Here is a 19,740-nt window from a genome sequence, read left to right on the forward strand (position 1 = left end):
AATGATAACAGCAGCAGCAGGAGGTATCAGGCAGGACCATGGCAGCAGCACAACCACACACGTCACACCATCCAGGCACCGCTGTGATAGAAGTTAACCTGAGAGACAGTGGAGCACAAAGGCTCCAGAGAAGAAGCCAAGTTAGTGACATGCAGTATGGCCAAGTTAGCAAGATGCAGTAACAGGACATGAGAGAGAGACAAGGAGAGAAGGTACCCGGTGTATTATCGGAGGTCCCCCGGCAGACTAGGCCTAAGTCAGCCTAACTAGGGGCTGGCACAGGGCAAGCCTGAGCCAGCCCTAACTATAAGCTTTATCAAAGAGGAAAGTCTTTGGTCTAGTCTTAAAATGGAGACAGTGTCTGCCTCCCGGACTGTAACAGGAAGATGATTCCACAGGACAGGAGCCTGATTGCTGAAGGCTCTGGCTCCTGATCTACTTTTGGAGACTTTAGGGACCACGAGTAACCCTGCGTTCTCAGAGAGCAGTAAATTTGCATTTACATCGAAGTGCTACTTTTCTGTAGTTAGCTGCAAAGAAAGTCATAGTATGTTTTAAAAAAAAGTGTTAAAAACCTCATAGTATGTCAAAAAAGTGTTAAAAACGTCATGGTATAATATGAAAAAAGTGTTCAAATATTCATAGTATATTATGTCAAAAAAGTGTTAAAAACATAGTACAGTATGAGGAAAAAATTCATACTTTAACATCTCGAAAAGTGTTCAAAAACAAAACAAAAAAAAGTGAAAAAAAAGTCATACTATAGAATGATGAAAAAACAATTCAATTAAAGTCATAGTATAGTATGTCTAAAAAGTGTTCAAAAACTAAAGTATAGTATATCGAAAAAAGTGTTCAAACAGTCACAGTATAGCATGAGTAAAAATGTCATATTATGGAATGACAAAAAAAAAATGTTCAAAAAGTCATATTACAGTGTGTTGAAAAAGTGTTACAAACGTCATAATATAGTATGTTACAAAACGTCAAGGTGACAGAATTATGATTGTATGTCAAAAAAGTGTTGAAATACTCAAAGTATAGTGTGTCGAAAAAGGTGTAAAAAAACAGTATAGTATGATGAAAAAAGTTATGGTATGTCACAAAAAGTCATAGTATAGTATGTCAAAGTGTTCAAATAGTCATACTATAGCATGTTGGAAAAAAAGTGTAAAAAACAGTAAATTGTGATGAAAAAAGTCATCGTATAGTATGAATAAAAATGTCGTTTTATGGAATGACACAAAAAATTGTTCAAAAAGTCATATTACAGTATGTCAAAAAAGGTGTTAAAATGTCATAATATAGTATGTCGCAAAACGTCATGGTATGGTATGTCAAAAAAGTGTTCAAATAGTCAAAGTATGGTATGTCGAAAAAAAGTGTAAAAAACTGTATAGTATGATGAAAAAAGTATGTCGCAAAAAGTCATAGTATAGTATGTTGAAAAACGTCATAGTGTAGTATGTCAAAAAAAGTGTTCAAATACTCATAGTGTAGTATGTCGGAAAAAATTGTAAAAACCTTCACAATATAGTATGATGAAAAAAGTCACACTAAAGCACGTCGAAAAACTATTTAAAAAGTCATAGTATAGTATGTAGAAAAAGTGTTAAAAACGTTACAGTATAGTATGTCGCAAAACATCATAGTATAGTATGTCAAAAAGTGTTCAAATATTCAGCATAGCATGTCGAAAAAAAGTATTGAAAAAGTCATAGTATATTATGTCGCAAAACATCATAGTATAGTACAGTACAGGCCAAAAGTTTGGACACACCTTCTCATTCAATGCGTTTTCTTTATTTTCATGACTATTTACATTGTAGATTCTCACTGAAGGCATCAAAACTATGAATGAACACATGTGGAGTTATGTACTTAACAAAAAAGGTGAAATAACTGAAAACATGTTTTATATTCTAGTTTCTTCAAAATAGCCACCCTTTGCTCTGATTACTGCTTTGCACACTCTTGGCATTCTCTCCATGAGCTTCAAGAGGTAGTCACCTGAAATGGTTTCCACTTCACAGGTGTGCCTTATCAGGGTTAATTAGTGGAATTTCTTGCTTTATCAATGGGGTTGGGACCATCAGTTGTGTTGTGTGCAGAAGTCAGGTTAATACACAGCCGACAGCCCTATTGGACAACTGTTAAAATTCATATTATGGCAAGAACCAATCAGCTAACTAAAGAAAAACGAGTGGCCATCATTACTTTAAGAAATGAAGGTCAGTCAGTCGGAAAATTGCAAAAACTTTAAATGTGTCCCCAAGTGGAGTCGTAAAAACCATCAAGCGCTACTAAACTGGCACACATGAGGACCGACCAGGAAAGGAAGACCAAGAGTCACCTCTGCTTCTGAGGATAAGTTCATCCGAGTCACCAGCCTCAGAAATGGCAAGTTAACAGCAGCTCAGATCAGAGACCAGATGAATGCCACACAGAGTTCTAGCAGCAGACCCATCTCTAGAACAACTGTTAAGAGGAGACTGCCAATCAGGCCTTCATGGTCAAATAGCTGCTAGGAAACCACTGCTAAGGAGGCAACAAGCAGAAGAGATTTGTTTGGGCCAAGAAACACAAGGAATGGACATTAGACCAGTGGAAATCTGTGCTTTGGTCTGATGAGTCCAAATTTGAGATCTTTGGTTCCAACCGTGTCTTTGTGAGGCGCAGAAAAGGTGAACGGATGGATTCCACATGCCTGGTTCCCACTGTGAAGCATGGAGGAGGAGGTGTGATGGTGTGGGGTGTTTTGCTGGTGACACTGTTGGGGATTTATTCAAAATTGAAGGCACACTGAACCAGCATGGCTACCACAGCATCCTGCAGCGACATGCCATCCCATCCGGTTTGCCTTTAGTTGGACGATCATTTATTTTTCAACAGGACAATGACCCCAAACACACCTCCAGGCTGTGTAAGGGCTATTTGACCAAGAAGGAGAGTGATGGAGTGCTGCGGCAGATGACCTGGCCTCCACAGTCACCGGACCTGAACCCAATCGAGATGGTTTGGGGTGAGCTGGACCGCAGAGTGAAGGCAAAGGGGCCAACAAGTGCTAAACACCTCTGGGAACTCCTTCAAGACTGTTGGAAAACCATTTCAGGTGACTACCTCTTGAAGCTCATGGAGAGAATGCCAAGAGTGTGCAAAGCAGTAATCAGAGCAAAGGGTGGCTATTTTGAAGAAACTAGAATATAAAACATGTTTTCAGTTATTTCACCTTTTTTTGTTAAGTACATAACTTAAGTACGTAACTTTGATGCCTTCAGTGAGAATCTACAATGTAAATAGTCATGAAAATAAAGAAAACGCATTGAATGAGAAGGTGTGTCCAAACTTTTGGCCTGTACTGTATGTCAAAAAGTGTTCAAATATTCAGCATAGCATGTCGAAAAAAGGTGTTGAAAAAGTCATAATATATTATGTCGCAAAACGTCGTAGTATAGTGTGTCAAAAAAGTGTTCAAATAGTCATACAATAGTATGTCGAAAAAAAATTGTAAAAAACATCATTGTATAGTATAATGAAAAAAGTCATAGTATAGCATGTCCAAAAAGTTTTCAAATACTATAGTATGTCGAAAAAGTGATTAAAAAGTCATTGTATAGTATGTCACAAAACGTCATACTATAGTATGTCAAAAAAGTGCTCAAATACTCAAAGTACAGTATGTCGAAATAAAGTGTAAAAAATAGTAGTAATAATAATAGTAATAGTATAGCATAATGAAAAAAGTCATAGTATTGCATGTCGAAAAATTTTTCAAAAAGTCGTAGTACAGTATGTCGAATAAAGTGTTAAAAAAAAGTCATGGTACAGTACGTCTCAAAACGTCACAGTATAGTATGTCAAAAAACTGTTCAAATACTAAAAGTACAGTATGTCGAAATAAAGTGTAAAAAACATCATAGTATAGTATGATGAAAAAAGTCATAGTATAGCATGTTCAAAAAAGTTTTCAAATAGCATAGTGTGTCAAAAAAGTCATTGTATGTTATGTCGCAGAACGTCATAGTATGGTATGTCAAAAAAGTGTTCAAATACTCAAAGTACAGTATGTCGAAATAAAGTGTAAAAAAACATCATAGTACAGTATAATTAAGAAAGTCATAGTATAGCATGTCGAAAAAAACTGTTGAAAAAGTCAGTATAGTATGTCACAAAACATCATGTCATCAACGTATGTCAAAAAAAAGTGTTGAGAAAGTCATAGCATAGCATGTCCAAAAAAGTTTTCAAATACTATAGTATGTCAAAAAAGTGTGAAAAAAGTCATTGTATATTATGTCGCAAAACGTCATACCATAGAATGTCAAAAAAGTGTTTAAATACTCAAAGCATAGTATTTCGAAATAAAGTGTAAATACCATCATAGTATAGTATAGTATAGTATAGTATAGTATAGTATAGTATAGTATAATGAAAAAAGTCATAGTATAGCATGTGGAAAAAAGTTTTCAAAAAGTCATAGTATAGTATGTCGCAAAACGTGAAACCATAGTATGTCAAAAAGTGTTCAAATAGTCATAGTATAGTATGTCGAAAAAAAGTGTAAAAAAAAAATCAAAGCATAATATGATGGAAAAAGTCATAGCATGTTGAAAAAAGTTTTCCAAAAGTCATAGTATAGTATGTAAAAAAAAGTTTTCAAAAAGTCATAGATAGTATGTCAAAAAAGTATAGTATGTCGAAATAAAGTGTAAAAAATGTCATAGTATAGTATAATGAAAAAAGTCATAGTATAGCATGTCGAAAAAAAGTTTTCAAAAAGCCGTAGTACAGTATGTCGAATAAAGTGTTCAAATAGTCATAGCATAGTATGTCGAAAAAAAGTGTAAAAAAAAAATCAAAGCACAGTATTTCGCGAGACTTCATAGGATAGTTTGTCAAAAAAGTTTTAAAAACGTCATTGTATACTAAGTCGCAAAACGTCATAGTACTCAAAGTACAGTATGTCGAAATACAGTGTAAAAAACATGCTATGGTATGATGAAAAAAGTGTTCAAATACTCAAAGTAAAAAAAAAAGTATGTCGAGTGTTAAGTGTTAAAAAGTCATAGCACAGTATGTTGCAAAACGTCATAGAATGTCAAAAAAGTGTTCAAATGCTCATAGTATAGTATGTCAAAAAAGTGTTAAAAAAGTCATAGTATAGTATGTCGAAAAAAGTTTTCAAAAAGTCATAGTATAGTATGTCAAACAAGTGTTCAAATACTCAGTAAAAAAAATGTATGTCGAAAAAGTGTTAAAAAAGTATAGTTTTGCGACATAGTATAGTATGGCGCAAAACGTCATAGTATGTCAAAAAAGTGTTAAAATAGAGTATAGTATGTCGAAAATAATTGTAAAAAACATCATAGTATGGTGTGATAATAAGTCATAGTATAGCATGTCGAAAAAGGTTTCAAAGTCACAGTATGTCGAAAAAAGTTTTCAAAAAGTCAAAGTATAGTATGTCGAACAAGATTGTAAAGAACAATGAAAAAAGTCATACTATAGCGGGTCTAAAAAAAGTTTTCAAAAAGTCATAGTGTAGTATGTCGAAAAAAGTTAAAAACGTCATTGTACAGTATGTCGCAAAACATCATAGTATAGTATGTCCAAAAAAAGTGTTCAAATACTCATCGTATAATATGTTGAAAAAAAGTGTAAAACATCTTAGTCATAGTCATAGTGTAGCATGTCGGAAAAAATGTTAAAAAAAAGTCATAGTATATTATGTCGCAAAACGTTGTAGTATAGTGTGTCAAAAAAGTGTTCAAATACTCATACAATAGTATGTTGAAAAAATTGTAAAAAAACATCATAGTATAGTATGATAACAAAAGTCATAGTATAGGATGTCCAAAAAAGTTTTCAAGTAGTATAGTATGTTGAAAAAAAAGTCATTGTATATCATGTCACAAAACGTCATACTATAGTATGTCAAAAAAGTGTTCAAATACTCAAAGTGTAGTATGTCGAAATAAAGTGTAAAAAACAAAATGGTATAGTATAATGAACAAAGTCATAGTATAGCATGTCGAAAAAGTTTTCAAAAAGTCATAGTACAGTAATCATAGTAAAGTTTACATCATAGTATAGTTTGATGAAAAAAGTCATAGTATAGCACATCGAAAAAAGTGTTAAACGTCAGTATAGTATGTCACCAAACGTCAAAAAAGTGTTCAAATATTCATAGTGTTGTATGTCAAAAAAAGTGTTAAAAAAAATCAGGATAGTAAGATGAAAAAAGTCATAGTACAGGAAGTTGAAAAAAAGTTTTCAAATAGTATAGTATGTTGACAAAGTGTTAAAAAAAAGTCATAGTATAGTATGTCGCAAAACTTCATGGTATAGAATGTCAAAAATGTGTTCAAATACTCATAGTATAGTATGTCGAAAAAGATTGTAAAAAACATCATAGTATATTATACAACAGTTAGTTCCGGCCCTGCAATCTGATTGGTCGAGAGACAGTAAAGCCGTGATGATATTGGAGTGCAACATCATGGTTATTTCACTGTGTATGTATCACTCCGCCTCACAGCTGACTGCAATCAACAATCAAATCAAAACTGACGGTTAGTGTCAGTTAGGTCAGCAGTTGCGTTGTAGGCTAATTAATTCATCCACTGTCAAACAGCCAAAAATATGGATTTATTTCCTAAAATAAGTTTTGAATTGAACTATGAATGGTCATCAGAGGAAGATGAGGGAGAGGAGAAGCTGAATCCATCTGAGCACACATCCAGGTTTGTCAGTGTTTCATCAGCGGAGCTCAATGACTTGGAGAAAAGCAACATACTGTCAGATCAGAAGGCAGAGTCGGCTGTGCCTGTGAAGCCACAGTCCACCATGCAGTCACCAGAGACTTATTTCACCGGCTGCACAATTAATGGAAACGTGCAGATAAATGTGTATAAAGAATAAGTGCCTGGCGCACCATGTTTGCGTTACATAGCAACGGTGACAGCGGAGTACTGAGGGAAGTATTTTTGTTGGCGGAAGACAAATAAAATGCTTAAATATTCTATTTTGTCCTCATTTTTCAACATTTCTTAATCAGCCTTGCTTATTTAACTGTTGAACTGTTGAAAAAAACAACAGTAAAGCACGACCGAATCACAGCCGTGACGATATCACAGTACAACATCACTCCCTCTCGTGTGATATTGCTTAAGTATATTGAAAAAAGTCATAGTATATAGCATGTCGAAAAAGTTTTCAAAAACTCGTAGTACAGTTTATCAAATAAAGTGTTAAAAAAAGTCCTAGTACAGTATGTCGCAAAACATCACAGTGTAGTATGTCAAAAAAGTGTTCAAATAGTCATAGTATAGTATGTCGAAAAAACGTCATAGTATAATATGTATAGTATGTCGGGGGAAAAAAAGTCTAACAAACTATACTTTGATGTTTTTTACACTTTATTTCAACATACTGTACTTTGAGTATTTGAACAGTTTTTTGACATATTATACTATGACGTTTTTTCGACATACTATACTATGACTATTTGAACACTTTTTTGACATACTACACTGTGATGTTTTGCGACATACTGTACTAGGACTTTTTTTAACACTCTATTTGATATACTGTACTACGAATTTTTGAAAACTTTTTCGACATGCTATATACTATGACTTTTTTCAATATACTTAAGCATACAGTATGTCAAAATAAAGTGTAAAAAACATCATAGTAGAGCATAATAAAAAAAGTCATAGTATAGCATGTCGAAAAAGTTTTCAAAAAGTCATAGTACAGTATGTCGAATAAAGTGTTAAAAAAGTCATAGTATATTATGTCGCAAAACGTCGTAGTATAGTATGTCAAAAAAGTGTTCAAATAGTCATACCATAGTGTGTCGAAAAAATTGTAAAACAAAAACATGATACGATAGTATAATGACAAAAGTCATAGTATAGAATATCGAAAAAAGTGTTCAAATATTCATTGTATAGTATGTCGCAAAACGTCATAGTACAGAATGTCAAAAAAGTGTTCAAATACTCAAAGTATAATATGTCGAAATAGAGTGTAAAAAACATCACAGTATAGTATAATGAAAAAAGTCATAGTATAGCATGTCGAATAAAGTGTTAACAAAGTCAATACAGTATGTCGCAAAGAGTCATAGTATAGTATGTCAAAAAAGTGTTCAAATACTCAAATATAGTATGTCGAAATAAAGTGTTAAAGAAGTCATAGTACAGCATGTCGCAAAACGTCATACCATAGTATATGAAAAAAGTGTTCAAATAATCATTGTATAGTATGTCGAAAAAAAAGTGTAAAAATCATAGTATAGTGTAATGAAAAAAGTCATAGTATAGCATGTCCAAAAAAGGGTTAAAAAAAAGTCACAGTATATCATGTCGCAAAACGTCGTAGTATAGTCTGTCAAAAAAGTGTTCAAATAGTTATACAATAGTATGTCGAAAAAAATGTAAAAAAAAATCATTGTATAGTATGATGACAAAAGTCATAGTATAGCATGTCCAGAAAGGTTTTCAAATTGTATAGTATGTCAAAAAAGTGTTCAAATAGTCATCGTATAGTATGTCAAAATAAAGTGTAAAAAACATCATAGTATAGTAAAATGAAAAAAGTCATAGTATAGCAGGTCGAATTAAGTGTTCAAAAAGTCTTAGTACAGTATGTCGAATGAAGTGTTAAAAAAAAGTCATAGTACAGGATGTCGCAAAACATCATAGTATAGCATAATGAAAAAAAGTCATAGTATAGCATGTCAAAAAAAGTTATAAAAAAAAATAGTATATGATGTCGCCAAACATCGTAGTATAGTCTGTCAAAAAAGTGTTCAAATAGTTATACAATAGTATGTCGAAAAAAATTGTAAAAAAACATCATTGTATGACATGATGAAAAAAGTCATAGTATAGCATGTCCAAAAAGGTTTTCAAATAGTATAGTATGTCGAAAAAGCGTCAAAAACGTCATACTATAGTATGTCAAAAAAGTGTTAAGATACTCAAAGTATAGTATGTCGAAATAAAGTGTAAAAAACAAAATAGTATAGTATAATGAAAAAAGTCATAGTATAGCATGTCAGAAAAGTTTTCAAAAAGTGGTAGTACAGTATGTTGAATAAAGTGTTAAAAAAAGTCATGGTACAGTATATCACAAAACGTCACAGTATAGTATGTCAAAAAAGTGTTCAAATACTAATAAGTATGTCGGAATAAAGTATAAAAAACATCATAGTATCGTATAATGAAAAAGTCATAGTATAGCATGTCCAATAAAGTGTTAAAAAAGTCATAGTATAGCAGTATAGCACAGTATGCCGCAAAACGTCATAGTATAGTATGTCAAAAAAGTTCAAATAGTCAAAGTATAGTATGTGAGAATAAAGTGTAAAAAAACATCATAGTATAGTATAATAGAAAAGTCATAGTATAGCATGTCCCAAAAAGTTTTCAAAAAGTCATAGTATAGTATGTCGAAAAAAGTTTTCAAAAACCCGTAGTGCAGTATGTCGAATAAAATGTTTAAATAAATCATGGTATAGTATGTTGCAAAACGTCATAGTATAGTATGTCAAAAAAGTGTTCAAATAGTCATACAATAGTATGTCGAAAAAATTGTAAAAACCATCATAGTATAGTATAATGACAAAAGTCATAGTATAGCATGTCGAAAAAAGTTTAAAAAAAATAGTATATTGTGTCGCAAAACATCGTAGTATACTGTGTCAAAAAAGTGTTCAAATAGTCATACAATAGTATGTCGAAAAAAATTGTAAAAAACATCATTGTATAGTATGATGAAAAAAGTCATAGTATAGCATGTCCAAAAAGGTTTTCAAATACTATAGTATGTTGAGAAAGTGTTAAAAACGTCATACTATAGTATGTCAAAAAAGTGTTCAAATACTCAAAGTATAGTACGTCGAAATAAAGTGTAAAAAACAAAATAGTATGGTATAATGAAAAAAGTGATAGAACAGCATGTCGAATAAAGTGTTCAAAAAGTCTTAGTACAGTATGTTGAATAAAGTGTTAAAAAGAAGTCAGAGTACAGTATGTCACAAAACATCATAGTATAGTATAATGAAAAAAGTCATAGTATAGTATGTCAAAAAAAGTGTTAAAAGAAGTCATAGTATATTATGTCGTAAAACGTCGTAGTATAGTGTGTCAAAAAAGTGTTCAAATAGTCATACAATAGTATGTCAGAAAAAATTGTAAAAAACATCATTGTATAGTATGATGAAAAAAGTCATAGTATAGCATGTCCAAAAAAGTTTTCAAAAAGTGGTAGTACAGCATGTCGAATAAAGTGTTAAAAAAAAGTCATGGTACAGTATGTCGCAAAACGTCACAGTATAGTATATCAAAAAAGTGTTCAAATACTCATAAGTATGTCAGAATAAAGTATAAAAAACATCATAGTATAGTATAATGAAAAAGTCATAGTATAGCATGTCGAATAAAGTGTTAAAAAAGTCATACTACAGTATGCCGCAAAACGTCATGGTATAGTATGTCAAAAAAGTTCAAATAGTCAAAGTATAGTATGTGAGAATAAAGTGTAAAAAACATCATAATATAATATATGAAAAAAGTCATAGTATAGCATGTCCCAAAAAGTTTTCAAAAAGTCGTAGTATAGCATGTCGAAAAAAGTTTTCAAAAAGCCGTAGTGCAGTATGTCGAATAGTGTTTAAAAAAGTCATGGCATAGTATGATGGCAAAATGTCATAGTATAGTATGTCAAAAAAGTGTTCAAATAGTCATACTATAGTACGCCAAAAAAATTGTCAAAAAAAGAAAAAAAAAATCATAGTATAGTATGATGACAAAAGTCATAGTATAGCATGTCGAAAAAAGTGTTAAAGAAGTCATAGTATAGTATGTTGCAAAACGTCATAGTATAGTATGTCAAAAAAGTGTTCACATACTCATAGTATAGTATGTTGGGGGAAAAAGTGTAAGAAACATCATAGTATAGCATGTTGAAAAAAGTTTTCAAATAGCATACTATGTCGAAAAAGTGTTAAAAACGTCATTGTATAGTATGTCGCAAAACATCATAGTATATAATGTCAAAAAAGTCGTAGCACAGTATGTTGCAAAACGTAATAGTACAGTATGTCAGAAAAGTGTTTAAATAGTAATAGTATAGCATGTCGGAGAAAGTTTTCAAATAGTATAGTATGTCGAAAAAGTTAAAAAAGTCATTGTATAGTATGTTGCAAAACGTCATAGTATAGTATGTCAAAAAAGTGTTCACATACTCATAGTATAGTATTTTGGGGGAAAAAAGTGTAAGAAATATCATAGTATAGCATGTTGAAAAAAGTTTTCAAATAGTATACTATGTCGAAAAAGTGTTAAAAACGTCATTGTATAGTATGTCGCAAAACATCATAGTATATAATGTCAAAAAAGTGTTAAAAAGTCATAGCACAGTATGTCGCAAAACGTACTAGTACAGTATGTCAGAAAAGTGTTTAAATAGTAATAGTATAGCATGTCGGAAAAAGTTTTCAAATAGTATAGTATGTCGAAAAAGTGTTAAAAAAGTCATTGCAAAACGTCATTACATAGTATGTCAAAAAAGTGTTCCAATACTCAAAGGATGGTATGTCAAAATAAAGTGTAAAAAAACATCATAGTATAGTATCATGAAAAAAGTCATAGTATAGCATGTCGAAAAAAGTTATCAAAAAGTCATAGTACAGTATGTCGCAAAACGTCATAGTATGGCATGTCAAAACAATGTTCAAATACTCAAAGTATAGTATGTTGAAAAAAAGTGTAAAACATCATAGTATAGTCTAATGAAAAAAGTCATAGTATAGCATGTCGAATAAAGTGTTAAAAAAAAGTCATAGTATATTATATCGCAAAACGTTGTAGTATAGTATGTCAAAAAAGTGTTCAAATAGTCATACTATAGTATGTTGAAAAAATTGTAAAAAAAAAAACAAACATAGTATAGTATGATGACAAAAGTCATAGTACAGGATGTCAAAAAAAGTTTTCAAATAGTCATAGTATAGTATGTCAAAAAAGTGTTCAAATACTCATTGTATAGTATGTCGGGGAAAAAACAGTGTAAAAAACATCATAGTATAGCATGATGAAAAAAGTCATAGTATAGCATGTCCAAAAAAGTTTTCAAATAGTACAGTATGTCGAAAAAAGTGTTTAAAAAGTCATAGTACAGTATGCCGCAAAACGTCACAGTATAGTATGTCAAAAAAGTTCAAATAGTCAAAGTATAGTATGTGAGAATAAAGTGTAAAAAACATCATAGTATAGTATAATAGAAAAGTCATAGTATAGCATGTCCCAAAAAGTTTTCAAAAAGTCGTAGTATAGTATGTCGAAAAAAGTTTTCAAAAACCCGTAGTGCAGTATGTCGAATAAAGTGTTTAAATAAGTCATGGTATAGTATGTCGCAAAAAGTTTTAAAAAAAAATAGTATATTGTGTTGCACAACATCGTAGTATACTGTCAAAAAAGTGTTCAAATAGTCATACAATAGTATGTCGAAAAAAATTGTAAAAAACATCATTGTATAGTATGATGAAAAAAGTCATAATATAGCATGTCCAAAAAGGTTTCAAATACTATAGTATGTTGAGAAAGTGTTAAAAAGGTCATTGTATATCATGTCACAAAACGTCATACTATAGTATGTCAAAAAAGTGTTCAAATACTCAAAGTATAGTACGTCGAAATAAAGTGTAAAAAAACAAAAATAGTATGGTATAATGAAAAAAGTGATAGTACAGCATGTCGAATAAAGTGTTCAAAAAGTCTTAGTACAGTATGTTGAATAAACGGTTAAAAAAAGTCAGAGTACAGTATGTCACAAAACATCATAGTATAGTATAATGAAAAAAGTCATAGTATAGTATGTCAAAAAAAGTGTTAAAAGAAGTCATAGTATATTATGTCGTAAAACATCGTAGTATAGTGTGTCAAAAAAGTGTTCAAATAGTCATACAATAGTATGTCGAAAAAAATTGTAAAAAGACATCATTGTATAGTATGATGAAAAAAGTCATAGTATAGCATGTCCAAAAAAGTTTTCAAATAGTATAGTATGTCAAAAAAGTGTTCAAAAAGTCATTGTATAGTATGCTGCAAAACGTCACAGTATAGTATGTCAAAAAAGTGTTTAAATACTCAAAGTACAGTATGTCAAAATAAAGTGTAAAAAAACATCATAGTATAGCTTAATGAAAAAAGTCATAGTATAGCTTAATGAAAAAAGTTTTCAAAAAGTGGTAGTACAGCATGTTAAATAAAGTGTTAAAAAAAGTCATGGTACAGTATGTCGCGAAACGTCACAGTATAGTATATCAAAAAAGTGTTCAAATACTCAGTATGTCAGAATAAAGTATAAAAAACATCATAGTATAGTATCATGAAAAAGTCATAGTATAGCATGTCGAATAAAGTGTTAAAAAAAAGTCATAGTACAGTATGCTGCAAAACGTTATAGTATAGTATGTCAAAAAAGTTCAAATAGTCAAAGTGTAGTATGTGAGAATAAAGTGTAAAAAACATCATAGTATAGTATCATGAAAAAAGTCATAGTATAGCATGTTGAAAAAAGTTTTCAAAAAGTCATAGTACAGTATGTCGCAAAACGTCATAGTATGGCATGTCAAAAGTGTTCAAATACTCAAAGTATAGTATGTTGAAAAAAAGTGTAAAACATCATAGTATAGTCTAATGAAAAAAGTCATAGCATAGCATGTCGAATAAAGTGTTAAAAAAAGTCATAGTATATTATATCGCAAAACGTCATAGTATAGTATGTCAAAAAAGTGTTCAAATAGTCATACTATAGTATGTTGAAAAAATTGTTAAAAACACATAGTATAGTATGATGACAAAAGTCATAGTACAGGATGTCGAAAAAAGTTTTCAAAAAGTCATAGTATAGCATGTCGAAAAAGTGTGAAAAGAGTCATAGTATAGTATGTCAAAAAAGTGTTCAAATAGTATAGTATGTCGAAAAAGTGTTAAAAAATCATTGTATAGTATGTCGCAAAACATCATAGTATATAATTTCAAAAAAGTGTGAAAAACGTCATTGTATAGTATGTCGCAAAACGGCATATATAGTATGTCAAAAAAGTTCAAATACTCAAAGTATAGTATGTCGGAATAAAGTGTAATAGACATGATAGTATAGTATAATGAAAAAAGTCATAGCATAGCATGTCGAAAAAAGTTTTCAAAACAGTCGCAGTATAGTATGTCGTAAAAAGTGTTAAAAAAAGTCATAGTATAGTATGTCGAAAAAAGTGTTAAAAACGTCATTGTATAGTATGTCGCAACACGTTATAGTCAAAAAAGTGTTCAAATACTCAAAGTATAGTATGTCGAAAAAGTGTTAAAAAAGTCATAGTACAGTATGCCGCAAAACGTCATAGTATAGTATGTCAAAAAAGTTCAAATAGTCAAAGTATAGTATGTGAGAATAAAGTGTAAAAAACATCATAGTATAGTATAATAGAAAAGTCATGGTATAGCATGTCCCAAAAAGTTTTCAAAAAGTCAGCTGATTGCAATCAACAATCAAATCAAAACTGACAGTTAGTGTCAGTTAGGTCAGCAGTTGCGTTGTAGGCTAATTAATTCATCCACTGTCAAACAGCCAAAAATATGGATTTATTTCCTAAAATAAGTTTTGAATTGAACTATGAATGGTCATCAGAGGAAGATGAGGGAGAGGAGAAGCTGAATCCATCTGAGTGCACATCCAGGTTTGTCAGTGTTTCATCAGTGGAGCTCAATGACTTGGAGAAAAGCAACATACTGTCAGATCAGAAGGCAGAGTCGGCTGTGCCTGTGAAGCGACAGTCCACCATGCAGTCACCAGAGACTTATTTCACCGGCTGCACAATTAATGGAAACGTGCAGATAAATGTGTATAAAGAGTAAGTGCCTGGCGCACCATGTTTGCGTTACATAGCAACGGTGACAGCGGAGTCCTGAGGGAACTATTTTTGTTGGCGGAAGACAAATAAAATGCTTAAATTATCAATTTTGTCCTCATTTTTCAACATTTCTTAATCAGCCTTGCTTATTTAACTGTTGAATAACTGTTGAACTGCCTCGTGCCTACGACCGAATCACAGCCGTGACGATATCACAGTACAACATCACTCCCTCTCGTGTGATATTGCTTAATTGTATAGTATGTCGCAAAACGTCATAGTATAGAATGTCAAAAAAGTGTTCAAATACTCAAAATATAGTATGTCGAAATAAAGTGTAAAACGTCATAGTATAGTATGATGAAAAAAGTCATAGTATAGCATGTCAAATAAAGTGTTAAAAAAGTCATAGTATATTATATCGCAAAACATCGTAGTATAGTATGTCAAAAAAGAGTTCAAATAGTCATACTATAGTATGTCGAAAAAATTGTAAAAAAAAAAAAAAAAAAACCATCATAGTATAGTATGATGACAAAAGTCATAGTATAGCATGTCGAAAAAGTGTTAAAAAAGTCATTGTATAGTATGTCGCAAAACGTCAAAGTACAGTATGTCAAAAAAGTGTTCAAATACTCAAAGGATAATATGTCGAAATAAAGTGTAAAAAACATCTTAGTATAGTATAATGAAAAAAGTCATAGTATAGCATGTCGAAAAAAGTTTTCAAATAGTATAGTGTGTTGAAAACAGTGTTAAAAAAGTCATAGTATATTATGTCGCAAAATGTTGTAGTATAGTGTGTCAAAAAAATGTTCAAATAGTCATACAATAGTATGTCGAAAAAAATTGTAAAAAACATCATTGTATAGTATGTTGAAAAAAAGTGTAAAACATCATAGTATAGTATAATGAAAAATGTCATAGTATAGCATGTCGAAAAAGTGTTCAAATAGGAATCGTATAGTATGTCAAAAAAAAGTGTAAAAAACATCATAGTATAGTATGATGAAAAAAGTCATAGTATAGCATGTCGAATACAGTTTTCAAATAGTATAGTATGTTGAAAAAGGTGTAAAAAACATCATAGTATAGTATGTCGAAAAAAGGTTTCAAATAGTATAGTATAGTATGTCAAAAAAAGTTTTCAAATACTCAAAGTATGGTATGTCGAAATAAAGGGTAAAAAACATCATAATAATTACATCCACAAATCCAACTAATGTCGCAGAAGGCTACGAGGATGGAACACTGATCGCTAGAAGAGCTGGAACATGAAAAAAGTCATAGTATAGCATGTCGAATACAGTTTTCAAAAAGCCGTAGTACAGATTGTCGAATAAAGTGTTTAAAAAAGGCATAGTATAGTATGTCGCAAAACGTCATAGTATAGTATGTCAAAAAAGTATTCAAATAGTCATCGTATAGTATGTTGAAAAAAAGTGGAAAAAAAAGATGTTTTTTTTACACTATAGTATAGTATAGTACGATGAAAGAAGTCATAGTATAGCATGTCGAAAAAGTTTTCAAATAGTATAGTTTGTCGAAAAAGTGTTCAAATACTCAAAGTATAGTATGTCGAAATAAATTGTAAAAAACATCATGGTATAGTATTAATGAAAAAAGTCATAGTATAGCGTGTCAAAAAAGTTTTCAAAAAGTCGTAGTACAGTATGTCGAATAAAGTGTCAAAAAAGTCAAAGTACAGTATGTCGCAAAACGTCATAGTATAGTATGTCAAAAAAGTGTTCAAACAATCATAGTATAGCAGGTCGAAAAAAGTTTTCAAATAGTATAGTATGTTGAAAAAGTGTTAAAAGATCATTGTATGGTATGTCGCAAAACGTCATAGTATATAATGTCAACAAAGTGTTATAAACATCATTGTATAGTATGTCGCAAAACGTCATAGTATAGTATGTCAAAAAAGTGTTCAAATATTCATAGTATAGTATGATGAAAAAAGTTATAGTATAGTATGTTGCAAAAAGTGTTAAAAACGTCATTGTATAGTATGTCGAAAAAAGTGTTAAAAAAGTCATAATATAGTATGTCGCAAAACTTCATAGTATAGTATATCGAAAAAGTCTTCAGATAGTCATACTATAGTATGTAGCAAAAAGTCATAGTATAGTATACTGGAAAAAGTGTTGAAAACATCATAGTATAGTATGTCCAAAAAAGTGTTAAAAAAAGTCATAGTACAGTTTGACAAAAGCCATACTATGACATGTCGAAAAAGTGTTCAAAAGCTCATAGTGTAACGTGTCGGAAAAAAAATGTTCAGTCATAGTATAGTATGCTGAAAAAAGTCATTGTATGGAATGTCAAAGAAAATGTTCAAAAAGTCGTGGTATAGTATAAAGAAAAAACTGTAAAAAAGTCATAGTATAGTATGTCAAAAGAACTGTTACAAACGTCCTCGTACGATTACAAAAGTCATAGTATAGTATGTCGTAAAAACTATTACAAACATCATAGTGTAATCTGATTAAAAAAGTGTTAAAAAATTTATGCAGTAAAAGTATGCAGCAAAAAGTCATAGTATAGTATTTCTAAAAGTTTCCAAAAAAGTCATAGTATGGTATGTCAAAAAATTGTACAAATAGTCACAGTATAGGATGTCGAAAAAAGTGTAAAAAACATAGCCTAATCGTATAGTATGATGAAAAAAGTCATAGTATAGCATGTCGAAAAATCTGTTGAAAAAGTCATAGTATAGTATGATGAAAAAGTCATACTATAGCATGTCAAAAAAGTGTTCAAGAAGTCACAGCATAGTATGATGAAAAAAGTGTTCAAAGAGTCATAGTATAGTATGTCAAAAAAAGTGTTAAAAATGTCATAGTATAGTATGATGAAAAAGTCATACTATGTCAAAAAAGTGTTCGTAAAGTCACAGTATAGTATGATGAAAAAAGTGCTCAAAGAGTCATAGTACAGTACGTCGAAAAAGTGTAAAAACCCAGAGTGTAGTATGATGAAAAAAAGTCATAGTATAGTATGTCGAAAAAAGGGTTAAAAATGCATAGTTTAGTATGATAAAAAAAAAAGTCATAATATAGTGTGTTGAAAAAAGTGTTCATAAAGTCATAGTATATTATGTAGCAAAAAGTCATAGTATAGTATGTCGAATAAAGTGTTGAAAACGTCATAGTATAGTGTGATGAAAAAAGTCATAGTATAGCATGTAAAAAAAAGTGTTAAAAACATTATAGTATTGTATGTCAAAAAAAGTGAAACTTTTGACCTAATAAATTATTTCCAGTTTTCAAAGACACCATGATCACATTCTGGGTTATTAGATAATAAACTCACAATCACAATCACAATATCAATAAATACAGAGGCAAATAATGAATGAACCATATAAGACACATTGTGTGACTGAGCAGTTTTCAGTATTATAAATACCAAACGCATGCTTTTGTTTATGTGCAGGTGATTGTTAGACAGAGAGAAAAAACACTGCTGCTCTGTTACTGATAACTGTATCTCTGTATGTTTATATATGCATACATTATGTGATAACTGTATCTGTATCATTATATATGTATAACATTATGTAATAACTGTATCTTTATCTTAATATATGTATAACATTATGTGATAACTGTGTATCTTTATCTTTATATATATAACATTATGTAATAACTGTATCTGTATCTTTATATAATATTATGTGATAACTTTGTCTTTATCTTTATTTTAATATATGTATATAACATTATGTAATAACTGTATCTGTATCTTTATATATGTATATATAACATTATGTAATAACTGTATTTGTATCTATCTTTATATAACATTATGTAGGCTAATAACTGTATCTGCATCTTTATCATTATATATGTATAACATTATGTGATAACTGTATGTGTATATTTATCATACATGTATATATAACATTATGTGATAACTGTCTGTGTCTGTATCTTTATCTTTATGTATAGATAACTGTGTCTGTGTCTGTATCTTTATCTTTATATGTGTATATATAACATTATGTGATAACTGTGTCTGTATCTTTATCTTTATGTATATAACTATGTGATAACTGTATCTGCATTTTTATCTTTATCTTTGTATATAACATTTTGTGATAACTATCTGTATCTTTATCTTTGTATATAACATTATGTGATAACTGTATCTATATATTTATTATTATATATAACATTTTGTGATAACTATCTGTATCTTTATCTTTGTATATAACATTATGTGATAACTATCTGTATCTTTATCTTTGTATATAACATTGTGTGATAACTGTATCTATATATTTATTATTATATATAACATTTTGTGATAACTATCTGTATCTTTATCTTTGTATATAACATTATGTGATAACTGTATCTATATATTTATTATTATATATAACATTTTGTGATAACTATCTGTATCTTTATCTTTGTATATAACATTATGTGATAACTGTGTCTGTATATTTATCTTTACAATATTATGTAGCGCTGCAAGGGTCCTAAGGACAGAGGGGTGTCATATGCTGTAAAGCCCTGTGAGGCAAATTGTGATTTGTGATATTGGGCTTTATAAATAAAATTGATTGATTGATTGATTGATTGATTGTGGAAAATGAATGAATGAAAACACTAAAACATACCCATACACTAAATACAACTACATTTGTAACAAAGCCACCAACACATAAAACAAACAGTAAAATCTAATACTGTGCAGCTCAGTCACTTAGTTTGAACAGATGAGAGCATGACAATCAATAAATGCTGAGTAACATAGCGTAAGGTGTGACCTTGTGTGAGTGGGTCAGTTACTGTGTAAAG

At 30.4% G+C, this 19,740-nt stretch overlaps 1 long non-coding RNA gene across 1 annotated transcript; it reads left to right on the top strand.

The window, feature by feature from the left end:
- Positions 1–5,181: 5,181 nt before the first annotated feature.
- LOC125897503 (uncharacterized) lies at positions 5,182–15,033 on the top strand. The gene is made up of 2 exons (XR_007450436.1): positions 5,182–6,743; positions 14,753–15,033. It is a non-coding gene; the product is annotated as an uncharacterized LOC125897503 (long non-coding RNA).
- Positions 15,034–19,740: the final 4,707 nt, after the last annotated feature.

This window comes from Epinephelus fuscoguttatus, linkage group LG11 (genome assembly GCF_011397635.1).
Source record: "Epinephelus fuscoguttatus linkage group LG11, E.fuscoguttatus.final_Chr_v1".
NCBI lineage: Eukaryota > Metazoa > Chordata > Actinopteri > Perciformes > Serranidae > Epinephelus > Epinephelus fuscoguttatus.